Source organism: Dama dama, chromosome 13 (assembly GCF_033118175.1).
Source record: "Dama dama isolate Ldn47 chromosome 13, ASM3311817v1, whole genome shotgun sequence".
Classification (NCBI taxonomy): domain Eukaryota; kingdom Metazoa; phylum Chordata; class Mammalia; order Artiodactyla; family Cervidae; genus Dama; species Dama dama.
Window position 1 is genome coordinate 56,705,255 of NC_083693.1, and position 27,015 is coordinate 56,732,269.

Genomic DNA, 27,015 nt, shown 5'->3' on the forward strand with positions numbered 1-27,015 from the left:
ATTTGCAGGGCCACAATAGAGAGACAGACGTAGAGAATGGACTCGTGGACGCAGCAGGGGAAGGGGAGGGTGGGCAAACAGAGAGTAGCACTGAAATATGTGCATTGCCACGTGAAGAACAGCGAGCCAGTGGGAGGCTGCCATACTCACAGGGGGCTCAGCCTGGTGCTCCGTGACAATCCAGAGGGGTGGGAAGGAGGTTCAAGGGGGAGGGGAGGGACGAATACTTGTGGCTGATTCACACTGTTGTATACTAGAAACCAACAACAACAGTATAAAGCAATTATCTTCCAATTTAAAACAAATTTAAAAAATTAATAGGAGGCAACCACAGAGTCAGTACAGGCAGAAGGTTAGCTCTATACTTGGTTACTCAGCCAGGATGAAGGCTCAAGGACACCAAGTCCCAGCAAAATTTATTTTCAATATGCCCACCATGAGAGTCACTCTTTGGAATTAAATCATTACACCTTTTTAAATGTCCCTAACTAAATGTAACTAGAAAACACCTGAAGAATTTGTTAAGATTGCATTCAGCGGCAAATACCAAAAGCCTACGTCACTCAAGAGGGATTCAGTTATTTCCAGCCACAAGTTTTAAAGGAATCTCTACTGAGCTGGTATATTGCCAAGGACCCAGATCCTTCTATATTTTTGCTCTGCCTTTCTTGGTGTATGACTTTCTCCCTTAAGGTTATAGAATGGCTGCTCCAAGTTCTATCTGCTGTTAAAAGCTGAAAAATAACAATAAGATGTAGACTGGTAACTCTAGAAACCAGACTGTCTTTTAAAAGTCCTCAGCCCATTCTTCCCAGACAAGAGTGAGACTAATTTCTGACGTATATGATTCCTGCCTATATTAGTTTCAGTTGTAGACTTAAGAATAAATATTCCCTCTGAGTTAGCAATGAAATTTAAGAGTTTAGTTATCAATGTCTCATCTTTTAAGATTCTCTAATACAGAAATGGGGAAAAACCTCTAGGTAAGTGCCAAATGTCTCAAAAGCAAGGATAAAATACCCATATCTCTTACCAATTAGCAAAGGACCAACAGGGCAGAACTGAAATACTGACCAACTTTCTAGATAGACAAATAATTACCCCCTCCCTTCTCCAGAGGATCTTCCCAACCCAGGAATTGAACCCAGGTCTCCCGCACTGCAGGTGGATTCTTTACCAGCTCAGCCACCAGGGAAGCCCAACTACAATAAAGCAAGTGCTAATTGTATAATGTTTGTTGTTTAGTCGCTAAGTCATGTCCGACTCTTGTGACACCAGGCTCTTCTATCCATAGGATTTCCCAGGCAAGAACACTGGAATAGGTTGCCATTTCCTTCTCCAGGGGATTTTTCCAAAACAGGGATTCTACCAGCATCTCCTGCACTGCAGGCGGTCTCCTGCATTAGCAGGGAGATTCTTTGCCATCCAAGTCACCAAGGAAGCTAATATACAGTTGGGCTTCCCTGGTGGCTTAATGGTAAAGAATCTGCTAGCAATGCAGGTGACCTTTGTTCGATCCCTGGGTCAGGAAGATCCCTGGAGAAGGGAATGGCTACCCAATCCAGTATTCTTGCCTGGAGAATTCCATGGACTGAGGAGCCTGCATGGGTTGCAAAGAGTCAGATATGACTGCACGACTACACTTTCACTTTAAGTAGTTTATACTTATCACATGAAATCTGAGCAGTACCCTTTCATTTGAGGTACTTCTGTTAGCTCAACGCTAAAGTAGTACCTAAGGATTACGATTAAGTAATTTATCAAAAAGCACACAGCCAGTAGGTAAAAAAGGATTTAAATCTAGAGTAGAACTTCCCTGGTAGTCCGACGCATGGGACCTAGATTTGATCCCTGATCAGAGAATAGGTTGGCTCAGATGGTAAAGAATCTGCCCACAATGTGGGAGACCCAGGTTCAATCCCTGGGTTAGGAAGATTCCCTGGAGAAGGAAATGGCAACCCACTCCAGTATTCTTGTGTGGAGAATTCCATGGACAGGGGAGCCTGGCAGGCTATGGTCTATGGGGTCACAAAGAGTCAGACATGACTGAGCGACTAACACACACACACATACAGAACTAGATCCCGCATGCCACAACTGAGGGGAAAAAAAGATCCTGCATGCCAAAATGAAAATCAAAGATCCCACATGCCACAACTAAGACCTGAACAAATAAATAAATATTTTTTAAAAACCTAGAGTGAGTCAAGTAGGAGACTGAGGCTCAAAGGTTCATAGTCTCTTTTTCAGATGGACTATGGTAATAGGCCAAAGACTTCTGTTAAACATCTGTTGCTCTCCCATAAACTGAGAATACTTTGACCTGAACTGGATAATGCAGCAATAAATTGCAGATTCAACACAGACTCTTAGGTTACAAAAACCATTAGTCTACATAGCATCATTTTGTGGGCCTAAGGATCTTAAGCCACCAGACTTTAAAAGATTTTTAAAGCAATATTAGTTGCTAAAAGCTTTTGTATAAGCTAGCATATTTTCTCATAGATTAAGCATGAACCAATATAACTCAGCAGCAGCAGCAGCTTAGCTTAGATACTGCACTCACGTCTCAATTTGTTTATTGCTATAAGACAAGTCTGTTTGATCACCACACCAAAAGGATGCATGCCACTGAGGCTAAATTACATTTTTCAAATTAAACAAATATATACTCATAACACGATAGAGGAGAGAATAGTAAACCAAAAAATATATACAGTGCAAGTTATTAAAACCTGTGTCACCATAAGCCAAGGTTAAGGGAACATACTAACACAATCAAATCTATACTTATAGAGGTAAAAATATCCTTTATCAAGTTAAAACAACATACTGGTGAACAAACACTATACAGATGACATAAGAAAACAGAACTGTTGACATTTCCCTTAAGTCAGCAAATACTTGCAGTCACAAAGCCTCAGAGGTAGCAATATAAACCATGATCTTCCAGGAAAGTAATAACCACAACTAACAATTTTAAAGGTTAAATAACAATAAGATTATCCTTCTGTTTTCTGTTCTGTTTTCAAGCAAACGGCCTATTGTTTTGTGAGGCCATAGCCTGGAAAACTTGGGACTTGAAAGTTGTGTGTGTGTGTTGGTTTGGTTTTTGCTTTCTCTCTATGAAGGTGAAATACATACCATACAACGTACCATTTTATAGTGAACAATTCAGTGACATCTAGTACTTTCACAATATATGCAACCACCAGCTCTCTCTATTTTTAAAACATCTTCCTCACTGCAAACAAAACCCTGTACCCATTCAACAGTTACTCCCTTCTGCACCCTCCCCTTGGACCCTGGCAACCACCAATCTGCTTTCCGTTTCAATAAAGAATTCATGAAATGTATGTTTTGATAAGTTTACCCAGAAGCTGCAAATACTTTTACAAGTGTTTATCTTATAATCACTAAATAAAAGGGATAGACTTACTAAATCAGGGATATAGTACAATACAGATTTAGATTTCCAACAGAATTCTTCCACCTTTTTTTTCTTATTTTTATTCACAAAATTAACACAGAGAGTCACATATTTGGGATGTAAGTAACTGCTCATGCTACAACAGAAAAGGTGGGAAGGCTACCTGGGTCATGAAAGTACAAAGACATTTCTGTATCCTTCCATGTCTATTCCAATCGTCTAGAATTTTGTTTGGCAGATTCTGACACACACCATGTGGTCTTTCAAGTGACATTCCTGTACTTCACTTTACAAATGTCAAATCATCCCCCAAAACAACTGTGAACTAAACTGTTAACCAGAATATTCTGTTGCAGAAAACTATCACAATAAAATCTGCTATCTTCTGGGCTCAATTCTCCCCAAAGGGTATAGAAAATGTGTTTATAAAACTTGCCTTTGTTGCCATCTCCATGCACAGATCATACTGTCATATCAGATATAAGTTCCTATGAAAGGAATGAAAATCAACATGCCTAAAAGACATTCAATGATTCAGCCTCGCAGAAGACACCTGGAATGACATCAGAAAATAACTGCAAACACGTACATAGGGCTTACTCTGCTCCCAGTATTGTTCTAAGCTTTTATTGTTTATTTATTTACCATTTTATTTATTTATTCATTTTATCAAATTATCTTATATATATTTTCACTTAATCTTCATAACAGTCATGCAACAGAACTACTATTGCTATCATCCCCACTTTACAGACTAAAACTGAGACACAGAGAGATAAATGACTTGTCTGAAGTCACACAGCTGCAAAGCCAGAATGTGACCCAGTCCACTTGGCTCCAGGGTCCATGCTCTCAGCCCCAAGGTCATACTGCCGCTCTGCCCAAGCAAAGCCCTCAGAGAAGCCTGCTGTTTAGCTGCTGAAATACACATAGCTGCTGCTTAGATGCTGGAATAGCTGATTACACCTTACAGAGTACAAAAAAAGGAGACATTCCCATTTTATTTAGTGCCTTGAGTTATGTGAAGAAGTTAGCTGAGCTATGGACGGGCCCTAATTTTATAATTAATTTAGGGTAAGTGTGTTTTTCACCTGCAAACAAAAAACAATGCATAATAAATTTTTTCAGCACTCACCAAAACAAACAAACAAACAACAACAACAAAAATGATTTAGAGAACCATTTAGCTTAAAGGTAAATCTGAAGTCTACACAGAGAAAACTGTGAGACTAAGCGACACTCACTGTCACTTTCAAACATAAGTAAGTGTTTCCCTAAGTTCTATAAGCCACTCTGATAAATTAATCCAACCCCAGGAAAGGGTCATCTGAACCTCTAAGTTATAGCCAATCTGTCAGAAGCACAGGTGACAACCTGGACTTGCAATTGGCATCTGAAGTGGGGACGGTCTTGTGGGACTGCGCCCTTAACGTGGTGATCTGACATTATTTCCAGCAAGTGTCAGAACTGAGTTAAACTGCAGGATGCCCAGCTGGTATCACAGAATTGTTTGGTGTGGGGAAAACAGTCCACACGTCTGAGGTCAGAAGTGCTGTGAGAGTGGGGTGTGGCAGTCGGGCAAATGTAAAGGAGACACTCAGGAAAGAAAGACACGTGAGGTGGAGAGCAGGACTTCCCCCACTCATGAGGGAAAGACTGAATGTATCTCCTAATATAAGCACATATTTGGTTCCCTGAATTTCCCATCTCCTCTAATCTCTACTATATCCACTCTATCCTCTAATCTCTATGATCCCTCTTGGCGCTAGCTTGCCCATAAGATTCTAAATCTTCTACCATACACATAACCCTGCCTCAAACAGTTTTGAAAGCCTCTGAGTAAGTCACAGGAGAAAGCAAAAGTTGACAACTGCAATGTACAAACTACAATACTTCCTGGCTACATAGCACTTACAGTAGTTCTTTGGGTTTTCTTATTGCTAGATAGAAGAATCTAAGAATAGCTTAGAAAAATTCATGCTGCAGAGCTTCAGTATTCCTGTATCTGATAAATTCAGTTTAAAAAAAATTAGGCACACTATTTTAAGTATAGTCCAGACATGTATTTTCATGTTTCAACTGACTATTTGAGCATCATGTTGTCTGATTTCCCAGGATCACTATCAAATCCAAAATCCTTTTCCATCCTTTCTCAATACTCTCCTCCATGCTCCTTATGTTCCAGACCAGGCCTATCCAAAGAAGTTTCTGTGATGAAGCCAATGTACTGCACTACACAATACAGCAGCCATTAGCCATCTATGCCTATTGTACACCTGAAGTATCACTGGTTCAACTGAGGATCTAAAAGTTGAGTTTTACTTCATTTTAATTAATTGAATTTTAAATAGCCGTATGTGGCTAGTGGCTACCATACTGGGCAGTGTATCTCTAGACGAAGAGACCCACTTGACCTTTCTTATCCTTTACTCATTTACTCCATTTGTATTTATTGCCCATCTGCTCTGGGCCATGCATCATGCTAGGCTCTGAGCATATAATGGTGTACAGGACACCTCTGACCTTACAAAAGCTGAGGGAAACAGCTATTCCTCAATTACAACAAAGAAGTTCTTAATTTCAAATCACAGTACATCTCATTAATTCTAAGAATGTTAAGTTTTTCATATATTAGCATTTCTACAATCAGGGTGTATGCCTCATACTAATGGTGCTCTTACAACCACTGCCAGTCAGGCTAGTCATGGCAAACTCTCATTGTCTGCACATACAGGAACTCAGTCATTCCTAGCGGCATGACCAGGAAAAAAAGGCAACCCCTCAACACTTCAGACAACAAATTACAGAAGAATCATTTAAAGAAAGTCCTGGTAATTATGAGAAAATCTTCCATTAACACCTTTTGCTAAGATCAAGAAGGCACTTCCTGTTGATATCTCCTGATAAAGGCAAGATGAAACCTGAATCAAAACTCAAGAAGTTGGGATTTGTAACTTGGAATAAAATACAAAGACAAGAGTAAGTAAAGCACTCTGTTAAGAACTGATGTATCACTGAAGCACCTGAAGATACAAGGATAACACTCTTTGAAAGAATATGGACCACAAAAAGTCTACATGATTTAATAATTCAGAAGAATCGGATTCTAAATTTTAAAACCTACCTGAAATAAAAAAAAAACTACCTGAAATAACTTACTCAATTTGTTTATATTTTACTTTTTATGAACGCACAATAAAATATGATAAAAATCTATGTCTATATAAATCTAAAAGAATCCTCTTGATGAGAATGAAATTTAAATTATGAAGAAAATACATGGTATCATGGATTAATTGGGAGAGGCTTTTCCTTTCCTAATAATACATAAAACAGTTGATTATTTTTCAACATCTGGTATCTTAAAAGCAAAGAATTTTAGTATACTAAATACTCAAGTGTTCATGTTTCCAGTCTTTTTTTTTTTTTTAACATTTTCCCCCTCTTCCTGGAAAGCCTTTTTTATTCATCTTTTTATTCCAGGTACAATGCCCACTCATCACTGATCTTCATGTCTTTCCCATCACAAATAATTTTTCCCTTCCCTGAATTCTCAGAGCACCTTCTCAAGACTTACTAGTAATGGAGTACTTGGTGTTTCGTTTGCTGAATTACAGTTACTGATGTGTGTTCTTAGCTCCCTCAGTGGAGTACCTGGAGTCCAGACTCCTTAAAAGCCACCTGAATGTCTTATTTAAATCTTATATTGCACTTCAGATACTACTCTCCACACTGGAGTATTTAGAGAAGGTACCAAGGCCACTACAGCATATGATGACCCAAAAATACCCCACAGAGTGATGTACTGTCCTTCAGACTTGATATATGGCAGGTGCTACTTAACAGTAAATTTCTGATTGTGTCAATATGCAGCACAGATGAGATAAGCTGAGAATCATTCCAACCGACACATGACACAAGCAATGGTCTGGGAACAATGCTGTGAAGATGTCAGTTATTGAGGCTGTGTTCAAAGATCCCACAGGGTTAAATATAGGTAACTGCACACATTTTTGTGTAAAAGGGATTATCTCTGCTTCTTCTCAAAAGCCCAAAAAATAAAACTAAAGGAATTAACGCTAATAAACCCAAAATACTAAGAAGTCTGGTAAAGGAAATGACAGTAAATAATGTCAACAAACTTTGGAAACTGATAAGCAGATGATCAAGAAAATTTCAGGAACGAGAAACAAAGTCTCCCTCATAGATCAAGTGTGGCACAGGGCTAACAATGGAGGGCTTTGTTGAAACATTGCATCAAGAATAGTGTCAAATTCCAGCAAACATGGGATAAGCAGAAGGTAAGTTTACTGCTAAACTAGAGGAGCTCCAAGCAAAGCTAAGGGTATAATTAAACACTGAGGTATAATTAAAACAAAGGAATCCTGCACAAGGGAGCCCCAGCCTCCTTTTCTCACTCAGCTCTGACAATATGGGCTTAGATCCCTCAAGAAGATGATCAGTGAATTCCTCCTCAGGGAAAGCAATCAGCCTCTTTAAAAAAAATTACTGTACCAGCTATTTTAAAAGCTAATATCTCTGCTTTTCTGCTATTCTATATATACACAGATACAGGTGCTTGTACATATACACGTGTGTGTGTGTGTGTCTGTGTGTGTGTGTCTGTGTGTGTCTGTGTATATATGTACATGGGCTTCTCTGATAGCTAAGCAGTAAACAATCCACCTAAAATGCAGGAGCTGTGGGTTCGACCCCTGGGTTGGGAAGATTCCCTGGAGGAGGAAATGGCAACCCATTCCAGCATTCTTGCCTGGGAAATCCCATGAACAGAGAAGCCTAGTGGGCCACAGTCCATGGGGTCACAAGAGTTGGGCATGACTTAGGGAGTAAACCACCACCACCATACATATATACATATATTCAGAAACACTTAAGATCCAATTTGAAGTTTGAAATTTATATATATATATTATACTTTATAATTATATAAATGTATATACATATATATCCCACTAAATGCTTAGCTTGAAGAGCTTTATGTGTAATAAGTACTTGGGTAAATACTGTTAAATTTAACCAGAAATTTTCAAAGAATACAATATTTACTGCTATATGTATCCAGACTAGGAGTTCTTAACAATCAAGGGCTGTTCAGACAAAACTTTCTGACTCCAACCAAAATCAAAAATAAAACCAAAGCAGCCATCAGTATTGACTGTGTTCAGAGTAAACATATAGCACAATTTCTTCTCTCAGCTCATTCCAGGGGGCTGATTTCATTGTCAAAGAAGACGGTTTGATGATTGGTGCCTACACAATCCAAACAAATCTATCAGATTTTCTGTGGCCTGTTTAGCAACAATTTTTATAAACAACCACTTTATAAAAAAACATTTATAAAGATTTAGGAACATTCTCTAACAAGAAAAAGGCCCAGTCTACACTAATTTTATGCTGTCAGTTCTGGGAAGACATCTGTGGCTTTCAAAATTATCCATTAATATTAGCTGTTGATAAGCATCACTAAGTGATTTTAAGGTTTTATAAAGCCTATGAGGCCCTGGAAGTTCTTGCCAATGCTGTGCATCTACCATCAGTTGCCAATAGTTCAGGAACGGGGTAGTCAAGTGGCTGACCTCTTTTCTTTAAGCAATCTGAAGCACAGTGGAAGGAGAGCAACAATAAAGGGAAAAGCAGAAGCCAAGAATCTTTTTATCTCCCATAGATGAGATCTGAGCCACTTCGGGAATAAACTTTTATATTATGACGTGGGGTTGGGAAACTATTCTGAAACAAAGGGTATGTCCAAACAGGGCAATTATAGCAGATCCGTACAACAGCTTTGCCTGTTAGCTATCTGCACCTCCACCTAACGCCAGAGAGAATGAGTAAGAGCCCAGACTACCAGTGACTGCCTGGAAAATCCTCTCCCTTTTCCCTTCACCCTCAACAACTGGCGTGCTGAGACCCAGGTGCGGCTCGCTTCCCTTTGAGCAAGCATGCAGAAACAGCCTCTCTGAACCCCACGTGCTTCTCCTGGCTCCCCACTAAGGACTCCACTTCTCTAACAACCATCTGGATAAAGGCTGCTCATCATCCAGATCCCTCGGAGCTGAGAAGGGTGCAGGAGGAGCCTCCTCACTCCACAGCTGCTCTTCTAAACCACAACTCCTCCACCTTTTCAGAAAGTCACTGTCCATGTCTGGGACATGCCACCATCACATTCCCTCTGCTTTTCTGTGACTCCATCATCCACCTAACTCCAAGCCAGACCTATCGAAGACGACTTTGGTATGAAGATCACTATCCTCTCCTCTGACTGCTAGAAAAGTAAACCAAAGAAGTAGTGGGTGGGAACCAAAGTTAACTTCTACTTTGCCATTTTGTCTGTGGCTCTAGCTCAATCATCACTTTAGATACCATGAGAACCACCTATGACCTGGAGTGCTCTCAGTGTTGGCACCTTGACCAGTTTGCTAATAACCAAGCTATACAACAGTCAACTATTAGATATAATTATAAATCATAAACTATAGAAATTTCTTCCCTCTCGGCTCGGATGGTAAAGAGCATGCCTGCAATGTGGGAGGCCTGGGTTCGATCCCTGGGTTGGGAAGACCCCCCGGAGAAGGAAATGGCAACCCACTCCAGTATCCTTGCTGGAGAATTCCATGGACGGAGGGGCCTGGTTGAGTTATGGTCCACAGGGTCACAAAGAGTCGGACATGACTGAGTGACTAACACAAGCACGATTCAAACATCCCACAATGTTTGGAAAAGTTGGTCTTTTTTTCAGTATTATCAGTAACTTTCATTTAATAAAGACATGACTAGATTCAAACTGTCATTCACAATCTGATATGCTACCATTTCAAGATCTAGGGAGGTGGCTGGGCAGGGACTGTAAGAGAGTGAAGGTGGGCAGGGGTTAGAAGAGAGCAAAGATGGGCAGAAAGCAGCAAGACAATGAGGTGACTTCAAAGGCTGCCTCATGGCAGTAGCAGCCCTTCCCTTCCACTCAAATCCTCTCTGTTTGGGACTCTCTGCCCTGAGGTATTACTGACTACCCTTCCCTGGCCACATTTCTGGTCAAGTCCTATGAAAATGTCCATTTCTGCTTTTCACAAACATCCCAACATCCATATTTCTTATGTCTGTGAATTTTAATCTTCAGGTCTTAGCTCAAAAATTTCCTATTTGAAAAAAAAATCAGATCATATGTATAGTATAATAGTCTTATGGACAGGACAGAGATTGACATACATTTTATTTATTTACAGATATACATTTAACACAGCAGCCTACTGCGCAGGGATAATCTTCAACATTATCACCAAACATAGCACTATAAAAACATTAAAATTTTATTAAACCTGTATTATCAAGGAAAGTTATATAGTTACTACAAACTAAAAAGACATCTTGGCTGTTATTTAGAAATATATTATTAATTCCAATATAAATTTTCCATTCCCACAAGCTATTATTTCTTCAATTCTGAAATTTTGATATATATATAGGAATTATACTTAATATAAATATATAAAGGCAGACCTAACTCAGCTTCATCATCATCACTTTTTACTAATTGCATTGTTTACTTGAATTTCTTATTCATAACAGCATTTGATTATTCAAAATAACATTGTTCAATTTTAATTGAATCCTCAAGCAAACCAGCATGCTGCTTCTCGGCTTGCATGGTAATTCATCAATACATTCATTATGCATTTCCTATGGACAGCACATGGATTAAAATGAGCGATGTGGCTAAAATCATGCCTATGTTTCTTTAGGCAGAAAAAAGGAGGAAAAATAAAATACATGCAAAAAGAGACTTTTTTCTAAGTCCAAGTGCTTTAAAATATCATATTAATTACTTTTAACTTTAAAAGGCACCTGCATACCAGGGAATTAAAAACATAAATCTATTTGTACCCGAAGGAGAGACATTTTTATCTACATGAATGACTTGAATCCCTCAACAGTTAATTAGTCCAGAATCACAGATGTGTCAATGAGAATCTTCTAGAACCCTAAAGGCTAAACACCTTTCCCGTTCAGTGCAGTTTCTGTGACTTATACCACATGTTTACATTTATAAAAGTAATTAGAAGGACTACAATTACATTATCATAGAATTTGTATGCTGTCAGCAGTTTCAGACTGACAGTTGGAGCAGAATTCTGCTCTGCATTTAGAAGTGTTTTTGGTTTTGGCTTTGGCTAACGTAGCATGCATGGTTTCTTGTTAATGGATTTGAATACCTTTGGGCCAGGAGACACTGCCCAGTCCACCAGCATCTGTGCCATTGCCTAACGTCTTACCTAACAACTTTATTCTTCCACATGGCCTGTTGATGCCAAAGGCCTTTTAGCTTATGTCCTTGATCGATATAGACTATGTACTGTGTTTCCAAGTTTAATCTTCATTGCCATTTATTACCTGTAAAGCCATTTCTTATTATTTAAAGTCTTCTTACTGTCATTCACACAAACTTCCAAACCCATCTATCATAAATGCATGTTGTCATTTATAAATGTATTCATTCAGCAAATTCACATTGTATGATCTAGAGCCAAGGTCAGAGAGGTGACCAGTGGCAAATTCACCCATGCCCTTGGAGGCAAACAATAAAGACTTGGAATTTTCTCCAAGTGTGATTAAGGACCCCTGGAGATTTTTAACAGGTGACTGAGATAATCTAACTTGATACTTTTAAAGAATTCTGGCTGTTATGTTTAGAACAGACAGAGAGAATCATCTAGCAGCCGACCACCGTGATCCAGATGGGAGATGAGTAGATAAGATTCTTTGTTAATGCTTCAGGTATGGGCTACACCTTGGGGCAGAAAGTGAGAAGTGATCAAATTTAGGATATATGTTGAAGGTAAAGTTTATAGGATTGGATGACATGAGATTAGAGAACAAGACATGACTAAAGATGACTCCAAGATTTGTAGCCTGTTGAACAATTGTGTCTGTTCCTGAGATGAAGAGGGCAGGAAGAAGAGAAGGTTGGGGAGTGGAATCAGGAGCTAAGTTTTGGTCAAGTGAACTGTGAGATGCCCATCTGACCCCTAGTGGAGATACCCTGTAGACAAGTAAACACAGAATTTTGGAATTCAAATGAGAAGATGGACTACAGGCATATATTTGAGCTTATATAGATGGTGTATAATCCATGAAAACGGAAGAAACACCTAGGGAGTGAGTGTACATAGAGAAGAAGTCTGAGAACTGAGCACTCCCAATATTGTGACACAATTTCAAATTAAGAAAGAAGGAGTGTTCAGCAGAGAACACCTAGAAGAGAACAAAGTCCTAGAAGTCAAGTGAAAAACAAAAAGTTTACAGCAGTGAACCAGCAGCAACAGCATCACCTGGGAACCTATTAGAAATGCAAATCTCAAACCCCGCCTCAGACCTACTGAATCTGAGGACTGAGTTTCAACCAAGCCCCCAGGATGTTCTGACACATACAGAAATTTGAGAATCAAGGAAATTTAGTAAAGAAACAAAGTAAAGGCAATACTGAAATGGTCCCAGAAGTGTTTGCTGAGGCCCAGACTGAATACATATACATTGAAACTATGAGCTGTGCTAGATTTTAAAGCACTTTTCCCTTTCACAGTATCAAGTGATGCTTATTAACTAGCTGCTTTATGGAAGAAATATCTTTAGGAGTCTCCCTTCATTTTAATTTTCACCAGATTTGTCTTATCATAGACAGTAAGCTATGGTTTCAAGGAGCCTGCTTCCTTCCCACCACTTCTTTTGCAAAAAAACTTCACTTCCTTTTACAAACAGATCTGACCACTCTCCTCCCTTTCCACTATCCTCAACCTTGCAGGTTGAGGTTCACCTTGCAGGTTGGAATTTAAAATGAACTCACATGAAAAAAACCTTCACACAGGACAAACTTTAAATTAGTAAGTATTTCAGATCATTGGTTCCCAAATCTACCTGCTCATGAAAATCACACAGAAGTTATTTGGGGAGGGGGCGGAGTTGAGGGTTTTCTTTAGTAGATTCCTGGGCTCCACTCCAGACCTACTCAAAATAGAATTTTGGAAGTAGGGCTCAAGAATCTATATTTAAAATAAATTTTTACATAATTTTTTTAAAAAAACCTTTCCAGTTGATTTTGAAGACTGGCTGGGCTTTGGGAATCACAGTTAGAAACTACAAATCATTTAGAAATTCAGGAAACATGAATCTGTCAGGACTGAGCAGGAAGGGAAATCTCTGTGGCCTAAGTGGGATTTGACTGGGCAGAATAGAGGCCATCAAATGCAGCTGACTGTAGACTGAGAGCAGGGGAAGGGCATGAGTTCTCAAGAAATGGGCATTAATCTGACAAATGTAAGAACCAACACAGGCTGAGGCATCTCTGGTCCCAGGAGAAGAGTAAACCCACCAGAAAGTAGAGAGGGTGTAGCAAGAAATGACAGGAAGTAGGTTAGACAGGAAGGCACCTTACAGATTATTTCAATAAGTAATAATAGTTCAAGCTTCAAGATAGATGAGGGTGACACAAAGAATAGGAAAAAGGGAGTCATGACCCTCTCTGAGTCTCAGCCCAGCTCTAAACTAACAAAGCCCCTACAAAAGGGATGCTGGCTATGACTCTGGCGTAAAGAAGATTTTATCCAAATTTGTGATTCTCAGTAAAATAAAAAGACAGACCTAAATGGCATCTAAGATTTCGGGCAGATCTAACCTTTATGATTTCATGTATAAGTCCTACTATTTCATCAGTTCCAGTGAGTCCCTTTAAACATTCTTTGCTGTTCTTTGAATTTTACTTCTCTCCATTATGGAGAGAATAAATTGCCAAGTAATGTGGGCAATGATGGGTGATTTTCTTCATTAAGCTCACAATACGAAGTTCTGTATCTACATTCCAATAACAATCAACCTGGAACAATATGCACGCACCTTTCTCCAAGGTTTGCTCTAGAGACTTTGTGACTTTAATACAGATTTTTTTGACTGAGATAAGGCCTTAAAAACACACAAAAAAGATGGATTCATACGCCACATTGACCAAGGATAATAAAACTCTACAGTAAATGCATTAGATAAATCTGATGTGACAAGCACCTCAGTGGTAGTAGCCATTTTACCCAAGGGACTTAGTGATATATGAAGACTAATATACTCATGGGATAAAGACTACAACCTTCTATTTCCAAGTACACTTGGCACAAACCAAAATCAATTTTCTCCTCTCTTTGAAGTTAGTTCCATCTGTCAAGATCCATCCTTCTTTGGCCTCATCTCCAGCCACATCCCTTTTTCCATCATATTATTTGATGACAACCATTGCAAATCACTGAGATGAAGATTCAACAGAAGATAAAACGTTGTTGTTGAAGCAGAGAATTTGGTATTATTCACCTTAAAACTGTCTTGCTGAGGGCTCATGAGATTATTCCTATGATTCTCAGGAACAATTCTTTAGTGATTTTCCACCAAGTATAGAATAATGTCCAAAAGAGATTTCAAGGAAAAGGGAATTATGATCAATGTCTATAAAATGAAGCAAAAAGCAAGATGAAGTTAATAAAGCCTCCTTTCCTTAAGTCTGCTTAGTGCTATGACTCTACTATACTAGGAATATCTGATGGCTTATCCAAGTTCTAAATAAAAAACAGGATAAAACTTGCAGAGGAAATAGAATGACTTAACTCTGGAAGCCCTAGTTCAGTTCCTTTTTTATGATTTGTGTTCTGACAAATGTTCTCTTTAAAAGTAGTGTCAGGATGTAGTGGAAGTTGACTTTCTATTTTAAAAATCCCCAGGAAAAGAGTACCTGTACAAAATCCTTAATTGTTCACTGACTTATATTTTTTAGGTTTAAAGATTTAAATACATATATTTACGATGGTGGTTGGTGGTATAGTCGCTAAGTCATGCCTGACTCTTGCGACCCCATGGACTGTAGCCCCCCAGGCTCCTCTATTCATGGGATTCTCCAGGCAAGAATACTGGAGTGGACTGCCATTTCCTCCTCCAGGGGATCTTCCTGACCCAGGTATCAAACGTGCATCTCCTGCATTGCAGGCAGATTCTTTATCAACTGAGCCATCCAGGGAAGTCATATGTATTTATAAATTATATTATATCAGCATCATATATAATACCATTATTAATTCATATAAAACAAAGTTACAAAAGCTAACAAGCTGGTAGATAAAAGATATACTGCAAAACAATAAAAGCCACCATATACCCATCACAATGGACATAAAGCTGACCACATATGTAGTGAATAATAGTCTTTTTAACTGTAAATTGTCAGAGTTTTGTGGAAAATCAGAGGTGAAGTAGACTTTGAGGGATCAGCAAAGTCAAAGACCTCAATATTTTGAGGGTACCCTCTGAATATCCTGTCAATTATCCTCCCCTCAGTGGATATGACATCTGTTCCCTTCTCTCCAGCTGCTCTGCCACTCCCCTAGCACCAGCCATCATTATCTCTCACCTCAATGCCTGCAATGACCTATGTTCTTCTTCTACTCTGGCCCAATCCAACCCACTGATCAGGCCTGCCTACTTTTTGTTCCTGGAGCATACCAAGTGCTTTCCACCTCACTGCCCTTGTCGGTAGTTTTTACTTACTGGAGAGTATCTGGCACAGACTAGCTGCCCAATAAATATGTGTTAAATCAATGAATAATTGTTTCTTCTCCTAGTTTGTAAGCTTTACAAGGTCAGAAAGGTTTTACTCCCTACTCTATTCCCAGGAGCCAGTATAGCATGTAATGGATAGTGGGCCTTCCAAAAATAGTTACTGAAGGAAAAAAAGGAAAGAAGAAAAGAAGAGAGGGAGGGAGGGAGGAAAGACTGAGTGAAAACCAAATCTGCTGCATGAGCTTTGCTTTAAGGACATGTTATTATCCTTGCCACAGTTTTAATAGTTCTTAGTTCTCTTTGAAAGCATATAATAACACCATGACATACTGTGGAATAAAGATAGGAATGCCTATGTTGCTATTTGCCCTATTAGAATTGGTTTATAACTATCTATTTGACTAAATGTGCTGTTTAGGATGAACAGTAATAAAGATTCCATAATTGTACCTAAATTAGCCCCAAAGCATTATCATGAATACCTACTGTAATTTCAAATGCTAACTAATAACCAAATATTCATGTTTTCAGTCATTTTAACAAGACTTTTACCTGAATATTAAAAAGCAAGGTACATGACAGAAACTATCTTATTAACATCCATGAACAGTAGTTTTGTTTCTATAAAATAATTGCATATGCTCAGAGAAATATCATGTTTCTAATGCTGGAGGTAATATTACTTCAGTGACGCTATTAAAATGAGCAGTTCTTTTTTCATTACAACTACATATGTCATTATCTGTTGGATTTAACAAACATCTACCATCAAAGCTGTTTCATATTTAGTACCCCAGGGTATACATGCAGTAACAATGTATCATGAAAGGATTGTTTTCCACTCTTCCTTGTAAATTATTCTTTCCTTCCCATTCTCCATGTGTTGAGGTTTATTTAAAGTAACTTTTTAATTATAGAGACGTGAATGGTACTTGACCAAAGTTAATAACAAAAGTATAGTTAGCTTACTAGGAACTTATAACAGTATAAAACAATGTAAATACAGAAAATAGGATAAGAAGATTTTTGGTGTAAAGAGGTACAAAGACTTCTTTTGGGTAAAGAGTTCAAAATCATATTATATACCTTGTGGAATGAAGACAAGATCTCCAAAGTATGAGTTCAGCTTCATTCAACACAATAGAAATTTCAATCTCATAAAGAATTCCACCAACTATTTTTCTAAAATCAGAAAAACAAACACTGAATTTAGTATAAGGTAAAAACAAATGCAACTTGAATGAAGGAAACTGGAACAAAAGTTTCCTAAAATTAGATACTCTGTGATTTTTAACCATATTGATCCCGTTTTTATGAAATAAGACTTCTCCAGGAATAGTACACTGCCATCTTAGGAGGAGTTATTTCTCTGAGGTGATAGCTGAATTAAATAATTTTCTTTGCTGTCAATATTTATGATTGTTTTGCTTGATCTTCTGATGATGTATTAATAATACAGTCCTTTTATTATACCTTGATTCATGGACCTAACATTCCAGGTTCCTAAGCAATATTGTTCTTTACGGCATCAGACTTCACTTCTATTCCCAGTCACATCCACAACTGGGTGTAGTTTTTGCTTTGGTTCCGTCTCTTCATTCTCTCTGGAGTTATTTCTCCACTGTTCTCTAGTACCATATTGGGCACCTATCAGCCTGGGGAGTTCATCTTTCAGTGTCCTATCTTTTTGCCTTTTCATACTGTTCATGGGGTTCTCAAGGCAAGAATACGGAAGTGGTTTGCCATTCCCTTTTCCAGTGGACCACATTTTGTTCAGAACTCTCCACCAAATTGTGGAAAATTCTTAAAGAGATGGGAATCTCACCTGCCTCTTGAGAAATCTGTACACAGGTCAAGAAGCAACAGTTAGAACTGGACATGGAACAACAGACTGGTTCCAAATAGGAAAAGGAGTACATCAAGGCTGTATGTTGTCACCCTACTTATTTAACTTATATGCAGAGTACATCATGCGAAAGGCTGGGCTGGATGAAGCACAAGTTGAAATCAAGATTCCGGGAGAAATATCAATAACCTCAGACAGTACATGACACCACCCTTATGGCAGAAAGTGAAAAGGATCTAAAGAGCCTCTTGATGAAAGTGAAAGAGGAGAGTGAAAAAGTTGGCTTAAAACTCAACATTCAGAAAACTAACATCACAGCATCCATCATTTGCCATGGTCCCATCACTTCATGGGAAACAATGGAAACAGTGACGGACTTTATTTTCCTGGGCTCCAAAATCACTCCAGATGGTGACTGCAGCCATGAAATTAAAAGACACTGGATCCTTGGAAGAAAAGCTATGACCAACTTTGAGAGCATATTAAAAAGCAGAGACATTACTTTGCCAACAAAGGTCTGTCTAGTCAAAGCTATGATTTTTCGAGTAGTCATATATGGATGTGAGAGTTGGACTATAAAGAAAGCTGAGCACTGAAGAATTGATGCTTTTGAACTGTGGTGTTGGAAAAGACTCTTGAGAGTCCCTTGGACTGAAACGAGATCCAACCAGTCAATCCTAAAGGAAATCAATCCTGAATGTTTATTGGAAAGACTGATGCTGAAGCTGAAACTCCAATACTTTGGCCACCTGATGGGAAGAACTGACTCATTGGAAAAGACCCTGATGCCGGAAAAGATTGAAGGCAGGAGGAAAAGGGGACGACAGAGGATGAGATGGTTGGATGGCATCACCGACTCGATGGACATGAGTTTGAGTAAACTCTGGGAGTTGGTGATGGACAGGGAAGCCTGGCGTGCTGCAGTCCATGGGATCACAAAAAGTTGGACATGACTGAGCAACTGAACTGAACTGAAACTTTATTATACCACACTATCCGGTTTCATTCTTTGCTTTTCTTTCTGACTATTAAAAATAACAGTGCACATGACTTTCTAAAATTCAGTAAATTTACAAATCAGTCTCTCTATACAAATTTTAATAACTAGTGAGAAAACTGGAAAACAGAAGATCTCAGGCTTTGCAGGTGGTGCAAAGAATCCACCTGCCAGTGCAGAGACATAAGAGAACACGGGTTCAATCTCTAAGTCAGGAAGATCTTCTGGAGGAGGAAATGGCAACCTGATCAAGTATTCTTGCTTGGAAATTTTCATAAACAGAGGAGCCTGGAGGGCTACAGTCCATGGGGCCACAGAGAGCTGGACATGACTGAGCGACTAAGTGGCTAAGAACACACACATAGAAGAGCTTTAAAATATCACCTAATTCTGCCTTCAGGAGTTAATCAGTGGTAATACTTTATGCATCCTTTTCTGTTTAATGCATTTTAAGTAGTCATTCATGCAATAAATCAACAAATACATATCAGTGCCTGCTATGTGCTTGTCTTTACCCTAGGTATTAGCAATATTGCTATGAACAGGACAGTTAGGCGGCCTGCTCCTGTGGAATTAACATACTGGAAATGGAGACAGATTAAAAAACATATATAAATACATAATATAGTCATATGCATACTCTGAAGTAGAAAGATTTTGGCTAAAAAGTATAATTTACAGAAATGGGAACATTGGAAAAGGAAGGGAATCAAGAAACTGGTTTTACCTATGAGATTCACCAAAAGCAGTGCTAAGGGGAAGGTTCACGGCAATACAAGCTTACCTCAGGAAACAAGAGAAAAATCAAATAAATAACCTAACTTTACACCTAAAGCAACTAGAAAAAGAAGAAATGAAGAACCCCAGGGTTAGAAGAGGGAAAGAAATCATAAAAATTAGGGCAGAAATAAATGGAAAAGAAACAAAGGAGACTATAGCAAAAATCAACAAAACTAAAAGCTGGTTCTTTGAGAAGATAAATAAAATAGGCAAACCATTAGCCAGATTCATCAAAAAAACAAAAAGGGAGAAGAATCAAATCAACGAAATTAGAAATGAAAATGGAGAAATCACGACAGACAACACAGAAATACAAAGATAAGAGACTACTATCAGCAACTATATGACAATAAAATGGACAACTTGGAAGAAATGGATGAATTCGATTGGCAAGAGGGAGGAGCCAAGATGGCGGAGGAGTAGGACGGGGAGACCACTCTCTCTCCTACAAATTCATCAAAAGAATAACTGAACGCAGAGCAAACTTCGCAAAACAACTTCTGATCGCTAGCTGAGGTCATCAGGCGCCCAGAAAAGCAGCCCATTGTCTTCGAAAGGAGGGCTGTATAGTTGGAGAAGTCCTGAGACTACAGGAAGACTAAAACTGAAATCCAGAGGCAGGAGACTTAAGCCCAAAACCTGAGAATACCAGAAAACTCCTGACTACATGGAACTTTAAGTAATAAGTGACTGTCCAAAAGCCTTCATACCTACACTGAAACCAACCACCACCCAAGAGCCAATAAGTTTTAGAGCAAGACATACCACGCAAATTCTCCAGCAACGCAGGAACATAGCCCTGAACATCAACATACAGGCTGCCCAAGGTCACACCTAACACATAGACCCATCTCAAAACTCATTACTGGGCACTCCATTGCTCTCCAAAGAGAAGAAATCAAGTTCCACGCACCAGAACACTGACGCAAGCTTCCCTAACCAGGAAACCTTGACAAGCCAATCGTCTAACCTCACCCACTGGGTTAATCCTCCACAATAAAAAGGAACCACAGACCTCCAGAATACAGAAAGCCCACTCCAGACACAGCAATCTAAACAAGATGAAAAGGCAAAGAAATACCCAACAGGTAAAGGAACATGAAAAATGCCCACCAAGTCAAACAAAAGAGGAGGAGATAGGGAATCTACCTGAAAAAGAATTTAGAATAATGATAATAAAAATGATCCAAAATCTTGAAAACAAAATGGAGTTACAGATAAATAGCCTGGAGACAAAGATTGAAAAGATACAAGAAATGTTTAATAAAGACCTAGAAGAAATAAAAAAGAGTCAATTAAAAATGAATAATGCAATGAATGAGATCAAAAACACTTTGGAGGGAACCAAGAGTAGAATAATGGAGACAGAAGATAGGATAAGTGAGGTAGAAGATAAAATGGTGGAAATAAATGAAGCAGAGAGGAAAAAAGAAAAAAGGATCAAAAGAAATGAGGACAACCTCAGGGACCTCTGGGACACTGTGAAACGCCCCACCATTTGAATCATAGGAGTTCCAGAAGAAGAAGACAAAAAGAAAGGCCATGAGAAAATACTCGAGGAGATAATAGCTGAAAACTTCCCTAAAATGGGGAAGGAAATAGCCACCCAAGTCCAAGAAACCCAGAGAGTCCCAAACAGGATAAACCCAAGGCGAAACACCCCAAGACACATATTAATCAAATTAGCAAAGATCAAACACAAAGAACAAATCTTAAAAGCAGCAAGGGAAAAAACAACAAATAACACACAAAGGGATTCCCATAAGGATAACAGCTGATCTATCAATAGAAACCCTCCAGGCCAGAAGGGAATGGCAGGACGTACTGAAAGTAATGAAAGAGAATAACCTACAACCTAGATTACTGTATCCAGCAAGGATCTCATTCAGATATGAAGGAGAATTCAAAAGCTTTACAGATAAGCAAAAGCTGAGAGAATTCAGCACCACCAAACCAGCTCTTCAACAAATGCTAAAGGATCTTCTCTAGACAGGAAATGCAGAAAGGTTGTATAAACGTGAACCCAAAACAACAAAGTAAATGGCAACAGGACCACACCTATCAATAATTACCCTAAATGTAAATGGGTTGAATGCCCCAACCAAAAGACAAAGATTGGCTGAATGGATACAAAAACAAGACCCCTATATATGCTGTCTACAAGAGACCCACCTCAAAACAAGAGACACACACAGACTAAAAGTGAAGGGCTGGAAAAAAATATTTCATGCAAACGGAGACCAAAAGAAAGCAGGAGTCGCAATACTCATATCAGATAAAATAGACTTTCAAATAAAGGATGTGAAAAGAGACAAAGAAGGACACTACATAATGATCAAAGGATCAATGAAAGAAGATATAACAATTATAAATATATATGCACCCAACATAGGAGCACCGCAATATGTGCGGCAAACACTAACGAGTATGAAAGAGGAAATTAATAGTAACACAATAATAGTGGGAGACTTTAATACCCCACTCACAACTATGGATAGATCAACTAAACAGAAAATTAACAAGGAAACACAAACCTTAAATGACACAATGGACCAGCTAGACCTAATTGATATCTATAGGACATTTCACCCCAAAACAATCAACTTCACCTTTTTCTCAAGTGCACACGGAACATTCTCCAGAATAGATCACATCCTGGGCCATAAATCTGGTCTTGGAAAATTCAAAAAAATTGAAATCATTCCAGTCATCTTTTCTGACCACAGTGCAGTTAGATTAGATCTCAATTACAGGAAAAAAATTGTTAAAACTTCAAACATATGGAGGCTAAATAACACGCTTCTGAATAACCAACAAATCATAGAAGAAATCAAAAAAGAAATCAAAATATGTATAGAAATGAATGAAAATGAAAACACAACAACCCAAAACCTATGGGACACTGTAAAAGCAGTGCTAAGGGGAAGGTTCATAGCATTACAGGCTTACATCAAGAAACAAGAAAAAAAAACAAATAAATAACCTAACTCTACACCTAAAGCAATTAGAGAAGGAAGAAATGAAGAACCCCAGAGTTAGCAGAAGGAAAGAAATCTTAAAAATCAGGGCAGAAATAAATGCAAAAGAAACTAAAGAGACCATAGCAAAAATCAACAAAGCTAAAAGCTGGTTTTTTGAAAAAATAAACAAAATTGACAAACCATTAGCAAGACTCATTAAGAAACAAAGAGAGAAGAACCAAATTAGCAAAATTAGAAATGAAAATGGAGAGATCACAACAGACAACACTGAAATACAAAGGATCATAAGAGACTACTACCAGCAGCTCTATGCCAATAAAATGGACAACTTGGATGAAATGGACAAATTCTTAGAAAAGTATAACTTTCCAAAACTGAACCAGGAAGAAATAGAAGATCTTAACAGACCCATCACAGGCAAGGAAATCGAAACTGTAATCAAAAATCTTCCAGCAAACAAAAGCCCAGGACCAGATGGCTTCACAGCTGAATTCTACCAAAAATTTAGAGAAGAGCTAACACCTATCTTACTCAAACTCTTCCAGAAAATTGCAGAAGAAGGTAAACTTCCAAACTCATTCTATGAGGCCACCATCACCCTAATTCCAAAACCAGACATAGATGCCACAAAAAAAGAAAACTACAGGCCAATATCACTGATGAACATAGATGCAAAAATCCTTAACAAAATTCTAGCAAACAGAATCGAACAACATATTAAAAAAATCATACACCACGACCAAGTGGGCTTTATCCCAGGAATGCAAGGATTCTTTAATATCCGCATTTTAATCAATGTAACACACCACATTAACAAATTGAAAGATAAAAACCATATGATTATCTCAATAGATGCAGAGAAAGCCTTTGACAAAATTCAACACTCATTTATGATTAAAACTCTCCAAAAAGCAGGAATAGAAGGAACATACCTCAACATAATAAAAGCTATATATGACAAACCCACAGCAAGCATCACCCTCAATGGTGAAAAATTGAAAGCATTTCCCCTGAAATCAGGAACAAGACAAGGGTGCCCACTCTCACCACTACTATTCAACATAGTGTTGGAAGTTCTGGCCACAGCAATCAGAGCAGAAAAAGAAGTAAAAGGAATCCAGATAGGAAAAGAAGAAGTGAAACTCTCACTGTTTGCAGATGACATGATCCTCTACATAGAAAACCCTAAAGACTCTACCAGAAAATTACTAGAGCTAATCAATGAATATAGTAAAGTTGTAGGATATAAAATTAACACACAGAAATCCCTTGCATTCCTATATACTAACAATGAAAAAACAGAAAGAGAAATTAAGGAAACAATACCATTCACCATTGCAATGAAAAGAATAAAATACTTAGGAGTATATCTACCTAAAGAAACAAAAGACCTATACATAGAAAACTATAAAACACTGATGAAAGAAATCAAAGAGGACACAAACAGATGGAGAAACATACCGTGTTCATGGATTGGAAGAATCAATATTGTCAAAATGGCTATTCTACCCAAAGCAATCTATAGATTCAATGCAATCCCTATCAAGCTACCAATGGTATTTTTCACAGAACTAGACCAAAGAATTTCACAATTTGTATGGAAATACAAAAAATCTTGAATAGCCAAAGTAATCTTGAGAAAGAAGAATGGAACTGGAGTAATCAACCTGCCTGACTTCAGACTATACTACAAAGCCACAGTCATTAACAGTATGGTACTGGCACAAAGACAGACATATAGATCAATGGAACAGAATAGAAAGCCCAGAGATAAATCCACGAACCTATGGACACCTTATCTTTGACAAGGAGGCAAGGATATACAATGGAAAAAAGACAACCTCTTTAACAAGTGGTGCTGGGAAAACTGGTCAACCACTTGTAAAAGAATGAAACTAGAACACTTTCTAACACTATACACAAAAATAAACTCAAAATGGATTAAAGATCTAAATGTAAGACCAGAAACTATAAAACTCCTAGAGGAGAACATAGGCAAAACACTCTCCGACATAAATCACAGCAGGATCCTCTATGACCCACCTCCCAGAATGTTGGAAATAAAAGCAAAACTAAACAAATGGGACCTAATGAAACTTAAAAGCTTTTGCACTACAAAGGAAACCATAAGTAAGGTGAAAAGACAGCCCTCAGATTGGGAGAAAATAATAGCAAATGAAGAAACAGACAAAGGATTAATCTCAAAAATATACAAGCAACTCCTGCAGCTCAATTCCAGAAAAATAAATGACCCAATCAAAAAATGGGCCAAAGAACTAAACAGACATTTCTCCAAAGAAGACATACAGATGGCTAACAAACACATGAAAAGATGCTCAACAGCACTCATTATCAGAGAAATGCAAATCAAAACCACAATGAGGTACCATCTCACACCAGTCAGAATGGCTGCTATCCAAAAGTCTACAAGCAATAAATGCTGGAGAGGGTGTGGAGAAAAGGGAACCCTCTTACACTATTGGTGGGAATGCAAACTAGTACAACCACTATGGAGAACAGTGTGGAGATTCCTTAAAAAATTGGAAACAGAACTGCCATACAACCCAGCAATCTCACTGCTGGGCATACACATTGAGGAAACCAGAACTGAAAAAGACACATGCACCCCAATGTTCATCGCAGCACTGTTTACAATAGCTAGGACATGGAAGCACCCTAGACGTCCATCAGCAGAAGAATGTATAAGAAAGCTGTGGTACATATACACAATGGAATATTACCCAGCTATTAAAAAGAATGCATTTGAATCAGTTCTAATGAGGTGGATGAAACTGGAGCCTATTATACAGAGTGAAGTAAGTCAAAAAGAAAAATACCTATACAGTATATTAATGCATATATATGGAATTTATAAAGATGGTAATGAAGACCCTATATGCGAGACAGCAAAAGAGACACAGATATAAAGAACAGACTTTTGGACTCTGTGGGATAAGGTGAGGGTGGGATGATCTGAGAGAAGAGCATTGAAACATGTATATTACTATATGTGAAACAGATCACCAGTCCATGTCTGACACATGAAACAGGGAACTCAAAGTCAGTGCACTGGGACCACCCTGAAGGATGGGATGGGGAGGGAGGTGAAAGGGGGATTGGGGATGGGGGACACATGTACACACATGGCTGATTCATGTCAATGTATGGCAAAAACCACTACAACATTGTAAAGTAATTAGCCGCCAATTAAAATTAATTAATTTTTTTTAAAGTTACCAAGATTATTTTTAAAATTTTTAATATAACTTGTACCTTCATATTCAGAAAACTTATTAAGCATACAAATAAAAAGACCTAATCCATGAATTTTATAAGAAAATAGGCAATGACTTACACTTCCTAATTTTCAGAGTTTTATATTTCATAAAAACATATAAAAAGAATAAAACAGAGATTCTAACTTTTAAAAAACTAATTAAATAGACAAACAAATAAATTAGAGGTTCCACAGTTGGTCATAAAAGCTGTAAAAACTCTCCCTATGGCTTTGAGAGCCTTGTTTACTGCTCATTGATCGCCATGACAATGCTACCATAAATAACCCCAGATAGACTGCTATGTATAATCACAGAAGACATCCATATGCATGAGTCACCTGTCAGAGCTCCAATCCCATCATTTTCAATACCTGTCAACAAGCCATCAAGGACTCCCTGAGTCTGTGACACAAACAAAACTTACTCTCTCAAAAAAGTATGCAGCACTATATATATTTTGGGAGTAGAAGGAAACAAAACAAGAAATGCCCACTATTTGGGGTAAAGACAGTGTACGGGTTTGCCAGGTCACTAGGAACTGTTCTCTGACCCATACCCCCCCCCCCAACAGTGCAAGGATCCATTTTCAAATAAAAATTCAAACCCACTTTTCATTTGTGCCTGAACAATACACACTGACTCACGTCTCATGAAAGGCAAAGCAGAGAATTCTCTCAGGATATTCTAGAACAAACTACCAAATGGCAACTAAACCTGGCATGATGTTTATCAGCCACAGCGATTTTTCAGGAAAGGCTTTGGTCACTTGGGCAGAATTAGTTGTAATGGGTCAGTAGGACCAGGAAGATGTTTAGACTGAGAGGCTACTGATAATACAAGGCCAGGTGAGAATCAAAAGTCAGGACAGAAGGGTCAGCCTCCAGGCCAGCAAGATAAACAGTATGCAATTACTTGAACCCAGGAACAGGACAAGGGATGAGATTTTACAGACAAGAGCTAGGACTCAAAACAATTCACAGTGAGAGGAGAGACAGGCAAGGAGTAATTCATGGAGAACAATCCATACATTGGGGAAGCAACGAGCAGAGGTCCAGTACCAGCAAGTAAAAGATCCGAAGCCTGGGGAGAAAAATGGGTCATTT

The 27,015-nt window shown here is 38.3% G+C and overlaps 1 long non-coding RNA gene across 1 annotated transcript; it reads right to left on the reverse strand.

Annotated features, from left to right (window-relative positions):
* Positions 1–10,776: 10,776 nt before the first annotated feature.
* On the reverse strand, positions 10,777–26,995 carry LOC133068130 (uncharacterized). The gene is made up of 3 exons (XR_009695449.1): positions 26,971–26,995; positions 17,117–17,212; positions 10,777–14,926 (listed from the first exon to the last, which is right to left on the reverse strand). It is a non-coding gene; the product is annotated as an uncharacterized LOC133068130 (long non-coding RNA).
* Positions 26,996–27,015: the final 20 nt, after the last annotated feature.